This window comes from Macaca thibetana, chromosome 11 (assembly GCF_024542745.1).
Source record: "Macaca thibetana thibetana isolate TM-01 chromosome 11, ASM2454274v1, whole genome shotgun sequence".
Taxonomy (NCBI): Eukaryota; Metazoa; Chordata; class Mammalia; order Primates; family Cercopithecidae; genus Macaca; species Macaca thibetana.
This window is the reverse complement of record NC_065588.1, coordinates 7788894-7801299: the sequence shown is the minus strand read 5'-3', so window position 1 is coordinate 7801299 and position 12406 is coordinate 7788894. Positions and strand designations below refer to the sequence as shown.

At 43.6% G+C, this 12406-nt stretch overlaps 2 pseudogenes; one reads left to right on the top strand and one right to left on the bottom strand.

Annotated features, from left to right (window-relative positions):
* Nucleotides 1-2025: 2025 nt before the first annotated feature.
* LOC126931391 (clathrin light chain A-like) lies at nt 2026-2934 on the bottom strand (annotated as a pseudogene).
* Nucleotides 2935-4789: 1855 nt separating this feature from the next.
* LOC126931398 (MKI67 FHA domain-interacting nucleolar phosphoprotein-like) lies at nt 4790-11390 on the top strand (annotated as a pseudogene).
* Nucleotides 11391-12406: the final 1016 nt, after the last annotated feature.

The window sequence follows — 12406 nt, the reverse complement described above, 5'->3', positions numbered from 1 at the left end:
TATTTTGAATTCTATGTCTGTCACTTCAGCCATCTTAGTCTGGTTAGGAACCATTGCTGTGAAACTAGTGTGGTCATTCGGAAGTAAGAAGACACTCTGGTTTTTTGAGTTGCCATAGTTCTTGCACTGGTTCTTTCTCATCTTTGTTGCCTGATGTTCCTTCAAACTTTGAAGTTGCTAACTTTTGGGTAGGTTTTTTTTTCTTTTATTCTTTTTATGTCCTTGGGGATTTGATTGTGATATAAGGTGGGTTCAGGCAACTGGCTTTGTTTCTGGAAGATTTTAGGGGTCCAAGGCTCAGCTCAGGACTTCTGGACTGGACTGTGGTGCTCTAACTCTGAGCAGCTGGTATCAACCCCTTGCTTTCTTTTGTAGCTCCCGAATGTTAGAAGCCTGCTATATTGGAGGGACCAATTTGTTCCTGGACCACTGGTCACAACACTGTGATGGATGGTACCAGCTACAGCACTTTGTAGCATGGTGGCAGTGGGATTCATCCTCACTTGCATATGCCAGCAACAGCAGCAGTGCAGTAGGCTGCATGCTCATCAGCTGTAGTAGGGTGCTGGTGGGTGCAGATATGCCAGTCACTGTACAGGCAGTCACAGCTTTGGTGGTGGCTGTATGGCATGGGGGGTAGGGGACCCCACTGGTGCCCACGCACACATTTGCACTGGCAGTAGTGTTGGCAGAGCACTGGTTGGCATGGGCTTGTGTACATCCTCTGTATGCACATTAACATGGGCAGCATCTGCCACTGAGTTGGGGACAGGTCTGCTGGTCTCCCTCGGTAGTTTTCTGCCAGTGGCAGTGTTGGCATGGGGGAATGGTGCTGGTGGGTGCAATTCTGGTGGTTTCTGTGCCTGTGAATGCTGTTTTCCAATGGTAACAGCGGCACAGCAGGGTGTTGAAGGTGTGCAGTGTACTCATGCTGGCAGCTGTGGCATGTCAGGGTGCATGCCCACATAGAAACTGACAGGGAAGTGGAGGCAAGTTCTGCCCACAAGCACATGCGCCAGCAAAGCAATGTACTACACTTTCTTTATTTAATCTGTCGTTGACTACCATTGATGAGCACCTGAGTTGATTCTTTGTCTTTACTACTGTGAATAGCACAGGGATGAATATACCAGCGCATGTGTCTTTTTGGTAAAATTATATATATATATATATATATATATATATATATTTTTTTTTTTTTTTTTTTTGAGGTGGAGTCTCACTCTGTCATCCAGGCTGGAGTGCAGTGGCGCAATCTCAGCTCACTGCAAGCTCCGCCTCCCAGGTTCACGCCATTCTCCTGCCTCAGCCTCCTGCGTAGCTGGGACTACAGGCACCCGTCACCATGCCCAGCTAATTTTTTTGTATGTTTAGTGGAGATGGGGCTTCACCGTGTTAGCCAGGATGGTGTGAGTATATATACAGTAACAGGATTGCTGAGTCACATGGTAGCTCTGTTTTAAGTTTTTTGAGAAATCTCCAGACTGCTTTCCAGAGTGGATGAATTTACATTCCCACCAGCAGTGCATAAGCATTCCCTTTCTCCACAATGCCACCAGCATCTGTTGGTTATTGACCTTTTAATAATGACCATTCTGACTCATGTGATAGTATCTATTGTGGTTTTGATTTGCATTTATCTGAAAATTAATGATGCTGAGTATTTTTTTTTTTTTTTTGAGGCGGAGTCTTGCTCTGTAGCCCGGGCTGGAGTGCAGTGGCCGGATCTCAGCTCGCTGCAAGCTCCGCCTCCCAGGTTTACGCCATTCTCCTGCCTCAGTCTCCCGAGTAGCTGGGACTACAGGCGCCCGCCACCTCGCCCGGCTAGTTTTTTGTATTGTTTAGTAGAGACGGGGTTTCACGGTGTTCGCCAGGATGGTCTTGATCTCCTGACCTCGTGATCCACCCGTCTCAGCCTCCCAAAGTGCTGGGATTACAGGCTTGAGCCACCGCGCCTGGCCGATGCTGAGTATTTTTAATAGGTTTGTTGGTCACTTGTATGATTTCTTTTGGGAAGTGTCACATCCTTTGCCTGTTTTGTTTTTTTTAAAATAGTTTGAAACAGAAATTTATTCTCAAAATAATGCACAAAAGCACAGGTTGAGGCTACTGTTGAGATACTTCCCTCCCTTCTTCTTCCTACTCCCCCTACTCTCGGAATGCCGGGTAGAACACAGTTGAAGAAAACATGCAATCATGAACAATGATCAGCTCTAAAGACAAAAAGATTTGGTCCAAAAGAACTCAACATAATTAATCCAATGACTATGAAGAGCTTCGCTGATTTGGATTAAGATCTTGCAGATGTAGTGTATCCACAGGGTGGCTCCTCAGTGCACCAGCAGGGCCTGCTTGAGGGAGATGAGGACTGAGTGCCTGTGTGAGATGTCTTTGGCCTGCTTTCTGGACTTGAGGTTAAAGTTACACAGACAGGCCACACATTCCTACTCAGTGCCTGGGAACAACTGGTTAATGTCATTTACAAAGGCTTCTTCTGCTGCCCTGTTTGTTTTCATTTTCTGTAGCTGCTCCTCCTATCTTGCATATCACACCTCTAACTTCTTTATTGCCTTTTCTTTCCACTCTGCTTCGTGCTCCTGAGAATTGGCATCAAGGGCTTCCAAGTGTTCCGTTTGCTTTTCTCTCCGTTTATGGATACTTTCAGGCTCTGACTGCAATCTATCCACTTGTGAAATACTGCACAACTGTCTGTTGGATCATTACTTTCCTGGTAGTATTTGCCATTCATTACTCCATCGAGCATCTGGACCCCCAGGCAGCTTGCCATGTGGCTGGGGCCTGGGGGCACCACCGTCCAGGATGGTGAAGTCCTCGTCATTCTTTTTTTTTTTTTTTGAGACAAACTTTTGCTCTTGTTACCCAGGCTGGAGTGCAATGGCACGGTCTCAGCTTACTGCAATCTCTGCCACCTGTGTTCAAGTGATTCTCCTTTCTCAGCCTCCTAAGTAGCTGGGAATACAGGAGTGCTCCACTACATCCAGCTAATTTTTTTGTGTATTTTTAGCAGAGACGGGGTTTCACCATTTTGGCCAGGCTAGTCTTGAACTCCTGACCTCAGGTGATCTGCCCACCTTGGCCTCACAAAGTGCTGGGATTACAGGCATGAGCCACTGTATCTGGCTGGCCTCGTCATTCTTTTTCTTTTTCTTTTTTTGAGACAGAATTTTACTCTTGTTGCCCAGGCTGGAGTGCCGTTGCATGATCTTGGCTCACGGCAGCCTCCACCTCCCAGGTTCAAGCAATTCTTCTGCCTCAGCCTCCTGAGTAGCAGGGATTATAGGCACCCACCACCTCACCCAGCTAATTTTTCTTTTGTATTTTTAGTAGAGACGGGGTTTCACCATGTTGGCCAGGCTGTTCTCAAACTCCTGGCCTCAGGTGATCCACCTGCCTCGGCCTCCCGAAGTGCTGGAATTTCAGGTGTGAGCCACCATGCCTGGCCATTCTTGATGCCTGCAATTTCACTCTCCTGCTGTGCCAAGAAGGCTGTGGCCAGATCTTCTTCACTGGCACTGGCCACTCCGTTCCCCACTGTCGGACTGCCAGGGGTGCAGGCAGGTCACCAAACTCAGCCAGGGCGGTTTGATCCAGCTCAGCCAGGGCAGTCAATTCAATGGCACAGACACAAATGGTGAGAGACAAACCAACCAGCCCATGGACACCATACCTGGCAGCCACCACTGTGGTGGCAACGGGGAGAGGAGGACAAGTGAGAGGAGGGAGAAGACCTTTGCCTGTTTTTTAATGGGATTGTTTTTGGCTTGTTGATTTAAGTTCCCTGTTTTCTGGATGTCATGTCTTTGTCAGACAGAGTTTGCAGATATCTTCTCCCATTCTGAACATTGTCTATTTGCTCTTGTGAGAAACACATTCACCCATCCAAACCCAAAGAAGAGACATGAACAGTGGAAGTGAGACTTTTTATTTTTTAAGATGGAGTCTTGCTCTGTTGCCAAGGCTGGAGTGCAGTGGTATGACCTTGGCTCACTGCAGCCTCCACCTCCTGGGTTTAAGCAATTCTCCTGCCTCAACCTCCTGAGTAGTTGGGATTACAGGCACATGCCACAATATCTGGCTAATTTTTGGGTATTTTTAGTAGACATGAGGTTTCACCATATTGGCCAGGCTGGTCTTGAACTCCTGACCTCAAGTGATCTGCCCACCTTGGCCTCCCAAAGTGCTGGGATTACAGGCATGAGCCACTGCACCAGGTGGGAGTGAAACTTTTAATAGCAGTCTTGCAAGATCAGGTATCTGGTAGGCAGGCACACCCAGGGCAGTTACAGCAGGCAATTTATTTCCTAGCACACAAGTCCTTCCCCCAGTTCCTCATTAGTCGAGTACTATTGGGTTACAATCTTCCCAGATGTCACCTAAGTTTCACTATCTCCTTATAGGGTCATACCCTGGTCCCCTTCCTTGCTTAAGTTTTGATTTCCGAATAACAAAACTTTATTCCCTTTTATGGGCTAACCTTCCTCTACCTTCTGTTTGCTTATTATGACTTCCTTCATGCATAAGCAGTGCAGTTTGTCACATCTACAGGCTGACTGCGAGTACTTAGATCTATCATGCCTTGAAAATGGACCGTTAAAATGTTTTCTTACAAGTTCCCTTTTCTTTTCTTCTCTTTCTCTGTCTCTCTTTCTCTCCTTCTTCCTTCCTTCTTTCTTCTTTCTTATCTTTTGGTCTTATTTTTACTTTAATCTTTAGGTCCTTTGGTCCTCAAATCATTTTAGGACTACTTTACTTTCTTTTTCATAGTCTGGTTAAGTGTCTAACAACAGTAAGTTATTTTGCTGATAGGTCATGGGCATTTGTTTGTTAATAGCTGTTCCAATTAACCTTTGTGCTAGTCCCCTTAAACAAGGGATAATGTAGCATCCCACTGCTGTTAATGCCCCTGCTACAATTATTAGAGATGTAAGAACTGAAGCTACCACACCTTTCCATTTCCCAAACCAACCTTCTAGCCAACCAGTAAATCGATCATCAATTCCAGCATTTTCTTCCAGTTGGCAAGAGTTTTCAGTCCTTGTAATGCTTTTGCGATAGTTCAATCTGGGGCAGTATTCTTGGGAATGAAAATACATTTCCCACCCAGCATACCACATAATGCCCCCTTTATCTGCTAGTATCATGTCTAGTTCAAGCCTCTTTTCCCAGGCCATTCAGCCGGTGGCATGTAACTGGCTAGCCACCCCTTTGAGGATGTCCCAAGTATAATTGATGAATCTCTGTTGATAATAATAAATAGAATTAATCCAATCTACATTTTTATTAATAGTTGATCATGAGAAGAGTGTTGACTGAAACCCAGCAGCTGTTTGATTTCAGGCCTTAAATTCATTAAGCACCTCCTCTAGGGACTCCTATTAAGTCAACATATATATTATGATAAGAAAAATTTGTCAGGGAGCTGAGAACCTGACATTTCCAGGAGTGCCTCATGGATTTAGTGATGGCCACTTTTGGCATGGCAGCATTTTCTGTCCCAGCTGGGCCAATCCTGTCACTTAACCCACAGGAAGATGTCGAGTTTCAGAAGGAGGTGGTACAGGTTCGCAAGCGCACAACCCAGCAAAAAGAACAAGAACAACTTACTCCTGCAGTCGTCTTTGTGTGCCACCCACTTAATGAAACCCAGATCTTTTCGTATTTCTCCCAGTTTGGCACTGTTACATGGTTCAGACTGTTCAGAAGTAAAAGGACTGGAAATAGCAAAGGCTCTGCATCTGTGAAGTTTGAGTTTGAGGATGTTGCCAAGATGGTTGCTGAAACAATGAACAACTACCTGTTTGGTGAAAGACTCGTGGAGTGTCATTATATGCCACCTGAAAAAGTACATAAAGAAATCTTTAGGCTGGGCGCGGTGGCTCAAGCCTGTAATCCCAGCACTTTGAGAGGCCGAGACGGGCGGATCACGAGGTCAGGAGATCGAGACCATCCTGGCTAACACAATGAAACCCCGTCTCCACTAAAAATACAAAAAAATTAGCCAGGCGTGGTGGCGGCGCCTGTAGTCCCAGCTACTCGGGAGGCTGAGGCAGGAGAATGGCGGGAACCCGGGAGGCGGAGCTTGCAGTGAGCCGAGATCGCGCCACTGCACTCCAGCCTGGGCGACAGAGCGAGACTCCGCCTCAAAAAAAAAAAAAAAAAAAAAAAAAGAAATCTTTAAAGACTGGAATGTTCCATTTAAGCAGCCATCATATCCATCAGTGAAATGGTATAATCAGAATTGGACACTAACACAAAAGCTACGGATGGAGGAATGATTTAAAAAGAAAGAAAGATTACTCAGGAAGAAATGAACTAAAAAGGAATTGATTATGATTTTCCTTCTTTGGTTTTACAGAAAACATAAAGTATTTTAAAAACTAATCATCAGACATCTACAAAAGGTCAGGTTTTATGAAAGAAGAGAAAGGTTTTAGGCATTCTTGACACTTCTGAGAAGACTGTGGATAGCCAGGGCCCCATACCAGTTTTTACACCAACATTTTTGGAGAGACAAAAATTTGAAGTGGCTGAAATGGATGATGATGATAAAGATAATGAAATAGTTTTCAAACAGCTCATATCTTGTATAAAAGAAGAAATACAAGAGACTCAGACACCTACACATTCATGGAAAAAAGAAGAAAAAGCAATGAGTGATTTTCAATGTATTATATGTAATATTTCTTCTGAAAAATATAATATTTTTATGAGAAAAAAAGAATTGTCAAGTCTCTCTAGTTTCAATGGCCTTGTGTATTTTCAGGTATTTTATGGAATGCCAGGGTGAAGGGAATGGCCAACTGAACTAAAGCCCCAGTCCTGGTCCAATTAGATGGTAACAGGTTACCAAGGTTCCTGTTCCCATAATACCATCAGACATCAGCCCAGGGTATGTAAGAGCTGAGTAATTGCCATTGCCTGACTTACCAGTGATGTTTAGGATGTGGGTACAAGTCAAGAGTTCTCCTACAGGCTTAATGAACTCTGCCCCTGCCTAAAGAGGCAAGAGGAGTGGTTGATATTCCCTATAGAGAAGGAGAGGATTGCTCTGGAATCTGATCTCCACAATGTCGGAAAGATCAATGACAGACTCCTATGAACCTCATTTCCCCATGCATTCTTGTCCTGGTATGGAGCCTACCCCTCCACACCTGTGGGCGTTTCTCGTTAGGTGGAACGAGAGACTTGAGAAAAGAAATGAGACACAGAGACAAAGTATAAAGAAAAAGTGGGCCCAGGGGACCGGCGCTCAGCATACAGAGGACCCACGCCACACCAGCCACACCGGTCTCTGAGTTCCCTCAGTATTTATTGATAATTATCTTTACCATCTTAAAGATAAGGGAGTGGCAGGACAATAGGATCATTTTAGGGAGAAAATTAGCAGTAAGACATATGGATAAAGATCTCTGTGACATGAATAAGTTCAAAGGAAAATGCTGTGCCTTGATACGCATATGCAAACATCTCCATAAACCTCTTAGCAGCATTACGGCCAGCAAGTCCCGCCAGCAAGTCCCACCAGCAAGTCTCACCTTATGTCATAAGGTGGTTTTCTCCTATCTCAGTAAACAGAGCATACAATCGGGTTTTACACCGAGGTGTTCCATTGCCCAGGGACGGGCAGGATTTTTAACCAGCAAGCTGCCTTCAGGCACTTGTTTAACAAAGACACGTCCTGCACAGCCCAAAATCCATTAAACCTTGAGTCACCACAGCACATGTCTCTTGCAAGGACAAGGTTGGGGGTAGGGTCACAGATTAACAGCATCTCAAATACAGAACAAAATGGAGTCTCTTATGTCTACTTCTTTCTATATAGACACAGTAACAGGCTGATCTCTCTTTCTTTTCCCCACAGGAGCCAACATGCAACACATTTCTTCAGGATCAATATCCCAGGCTAGGGGAAACAGAAACACCTGTGCCTGAGGTCTTCCCACAGCACACGTGTAGTAGATGCTCTTGTTGAGTGTCTATACCAAAAATTTGAGCCATTTGACCCAGGCATTCACATCTCTGTTCTCTGTCTCAATTTCTAAGATTTGCTTAGATTTTCTTACAAGTCTCAAATTCTTAGGTTTCTAAGGAATCCTTTACTTCAATTATTTCTACTCTTTTAGGGTAATTATTTGGGGGATTAAAGTGTTTGTTAGGGTCTGGGGTTGGAGTAGTCCCAGGCAAATGGGGTTGGTCAAGTTCTCGATCAGTTTGAGAACAAATCACCCTATGGCGTCTTTTCTTGTGATGTCTGCCCCTAACCATATACTCGAGACAGTACGTTTGGTTCTTGGTCTAGAATGGCTGGATTGTCAATGGTGATAAGTGTAGGATTTCATTCTATATTCCAGCAGTTATTTGGTGGGGAGCCCTTGGACAGATGTAGTTTATTCTTCAAGGGTCTCCAGCTCAGTGTTACCCACCTCATGTTTATTGTCCAACCATGAAATTTGGTAGTCCATCATACATCATTCCAGCTGGGGCAGGGTGATGCCCTGTCATAAGCTATATCTTGTTCAGAACAAATATATTTATCCACCTGCAAGAGCTGTCTCTGGTTTTCTAAATTCCCATGAGATAAAACCTGGCAGGCATCAAATCTTATAGTGTGGGGTGCTACTGTCTTGGTCACATTAACCACTAACCTGATTGGGTATGGAGGGGTCCCCTGCCAATTTCCATTTTGACCTTCTGCTCTTTGTATAGTAACCCATCCCAGCCATATTGACTTCCAGAGATAAGGTCAGCTCATGTTTTCTTTTTAGGTTTTTCTCAGAGTTAACTTTAAGGTTTCCTTGGGTGACCCATGCACTTTGCATTGGTTTTCTTTTCTTCTTCTTCTTCTTTTTTTTTTTTTTTTAAGTGGGGCCTTGCTCTGTTGTTCAGGCTGGAGTGCAGTGGTGTGATCTTGGCTCCCTGCAAACTTCACCTCCCAGGTTCAAGTGATTCTTCTACCTCAGCCTCCTGAATAGCTGAAATTATAGGCATACACCACCATGCCGGCTAATTTTTATATTTTCAATAGAGACAGGGTTTCACCATGTTGGCCAGGCTGGTCTCAAACTCCTGACCTCAAGTGATCCACCCACCTCGGCCTACCAAAGTGCTGAGATTACATGTATGAGTCACCCTGCCCTGCCTCCCATTTTTTTTTTTTTTAATCTCCCTTCTGTTTTTTGTTAGTTTGTTTGTTTTTACCAGTTCCTTGACTTGAGTAAAGTGAGTCCACTTTTGTTCAGCTGTTTGCATATCTGTTTTCATGGTCAGGAGCACTTGATAGGGACTCTCCCAACTTGGGTGGATCTTGTCTTTTTTTCAAGTCTTAATTAGCACTGTGTCACCAGCCTGGGAGTGGTGAGTCATGAACTCAAGAGGTGGAGTTTCAGTCAGAAGTCCTTTTAACCTAAGGGATGACAGGATGGAGAGTATGGCCAGTATATAATTCCTTAAGAATTGGTCCCTGGTTTCCCTAGTAGGAAGATCTGTAGCTCTGTCCAAACAAGGGAACCCATATAATAACTCATAGGGAGACAATCCCAAGTATTTTCTTGGGGCTGTCCTAATCCTAAGGAGTGCTATTGGGAGATATTTGCTCCAAGGCATTTTCGTTTCTAAGATTAGTTTGGTAATATGCTTTTTGAGAGTTTGATTCATTCCCTCTACCTTTCCAGAGGAAGGGAGATGCCAAGGGGTGTGATAATCCCATCTAATGTGTAAACCTTCCATAATTCCCCTTAGCATCCTTGAGGTAAAGTGGTTTCTATTGTCCAAATCAGTATTTTCCACCAGGCCAAATCTAGGTAAACTCTGTTCTAATATTATTTTTACCACATTCCAAGCAGTGGCTGTCAGAAAGGGAAAGGCTTCCACCCAGCTGGAAAGGTGATCTATGATCACCAACAAATACTTTAGTCTTCCTACCTTGGACATTTCTGTGAAATCTACTTGAATGCTCTGAAATGGTCTTAGTCCAGGAGGTCTTCCTCCAAAGGCCTGTTTTCTAATCACCTTTTTGTTTATTCTTTGACAAGTTACACAGCTTCTACATAGTTGTTTAGTGAGGGTGTAAATCTCTATACATCCATAATTCTTAAGCATTACATCACACAGAGCCTGGGGTCCCCAGTGACTCCGTTTGTGTAACATAGACATTAGTTCTCTCATCTGGGGTTTACTTATCATTTCTTTCCCATCAGGAAGTACCCACCTTCCATTTTCAGTCTGAGTGGCCCCTATCTTGCCTAGTTTCTCTTTCTCTTCTCTAGTGAATTGGGACCTTAGTATTAACTTCAGGATGTCTGGAATTAGGTTAAATAGCCTAATTTCTTCCTGCAGAGAGGCTTGTTTGGCAGCTTAATCAGCAAGCCTGTTCCCTACAGCTTCCATAGCGTTCCCTTTCTCATGGCCACTTAAATGAACTATGGCTATCTCTGCTGAAAGCAGAAGTCTCTTTAAGACCTGCTGACTAGTTTCCCATGTATCTGTTCCTTTCCCTTGCTATTTCTTAAGCCCTGCTCTGTATAGATTTTCTCCAAAAGTGTGTACCATCCCAAAGGCATATTTAGAGTCAGTATATACAGTGCCTTCTTGGCCTTCAAGGAGCTTTAGGGCCTAGTTAAGAGCATATAATTCACAGGTTTGGGCCAACCAGCCATTAGGTAATCTACCTTCCTCACATAGGGAGTATTCATTTCCATCAATGACAGCATAACTATTATATATCTTGCCATCTGTCACTTGGGATGACCTATCCACAAACAACCTAATCCCATCATGTAGTGGAGCTTCTCTAAGGTCTGGTCTAACTTTGGTTTGGCATTCTATGATGTCTAAGCAGTTATGGTCTCATGCCTCTTTGTTCTCCTCTCCTTCCCATAGGAAACTGGCTGGATTCAGTCAAGTATCTGTTGTTACAACCAAATCATCTTTTTCTAGTAATATGACTTCATATTTTAGAATATGAGAATCCATTAACCATCTCCTAGATTTTTGATTTAATATATTCCTGACCTGATGTGGGGTGCTCACTATTAGGGCCCCACCAAAGATTAGCTTTCGACTTTCCTCTGCCAGTGGGGCTGTGACAGGTACTGCTTGCACACATTAGGGCCACCCTTGAGAGTCAGAATCAAGAAGCCTGGGGACAAAAACAACAGATTGCCTCTTCCCTCCCCAGGTTTGAGTGAGCACCCCAAGGACCACACCCTGGTCTACCATTACAAACAGATGGACTGGTTTCACTAAAAATAGGAGGGCTAGGATTGGGGATGTCATGAGGGCCTGCACCTACAGTAGCCAGTTAAACCTAACATATTTTGGAGCTCTCTCTTTGTTTTAGACAAAGGCAGAACCACTATTCCTGATATTCTTTCTGGGTTTATTTTCCACTTTCCTTCACTAATCAGGTATCCTAAATATTTAACTTCTTTTTCTATAAATTGCAATTTGTTCTTTTTTATTATTATTATTATTGTACTTTAAGTTCTACGGTATGTGTGCGAACGTGTGGTTTTATTACATAGGTATACACATGCCATGGTGGTTTGCTGCACCTATCAACCCATCACCTACATTAGGTATTTCTCCTAATGTTACCCCTCCCATAGGCCCCCACTCCACAGACAGGCCCCAGTGTGTGATGTTCACCTCCACATGTCCTTGTGTTCTCATTGTTCTACTCCCACCTATGAGTGAGAACATTTGGTGTTTGGTTTTCTGTTCTTGTGACAGTTTGCTGAGAATGATGGTGTCCAGCTTCATCCGTGTCCCTGGAAAGGACATGAACTCATCCTTTTTTATGACTGCATAGTATTCCATGGTGCATATGTGCCACATTTTCTTTATCTAGTCTATTATTGATGGATATTTGGGTTGGTTCCAAGTCTTTGTTATTGTGAATGGTGCTGCAATAAACATACATGTGCGTGTGTCTTTATAGTAGCACAATTTATAATCCTTTGGGTATATACCCAGTAATGGGATGGCTGGGTCAAATGGTATTTCTAGTTCTAGATCCTTGAGGAATCAGCACACTATCTTCTACAATGGTTGAACTAATTTACACTCCTACCAACAGTGTAAAAACATTCCTATTTCTCCACATCCTCTCCAGCATCTGTTGTTTATTGACTTTTTAATGATTGCCATTCTAACTGGTGTGAGATGGTATCTCATTGTGGTTTTGATTTGCATTTCTCTAATGATCAGTGATGATGAACACTATTTCATATGTCTGTTGGCTGCATAAATGTCTTCTTTTGAGAAGTGTCTGTTCATATATCCTTTGCCCGCTTTTTGATGGGGTTTTTTTTTCTTGTAAATTTGTTGAAGTTTTTTGTAGATTTTAGACATTAGCCCTTTGTCAGAAGGATATATTACAAAAATT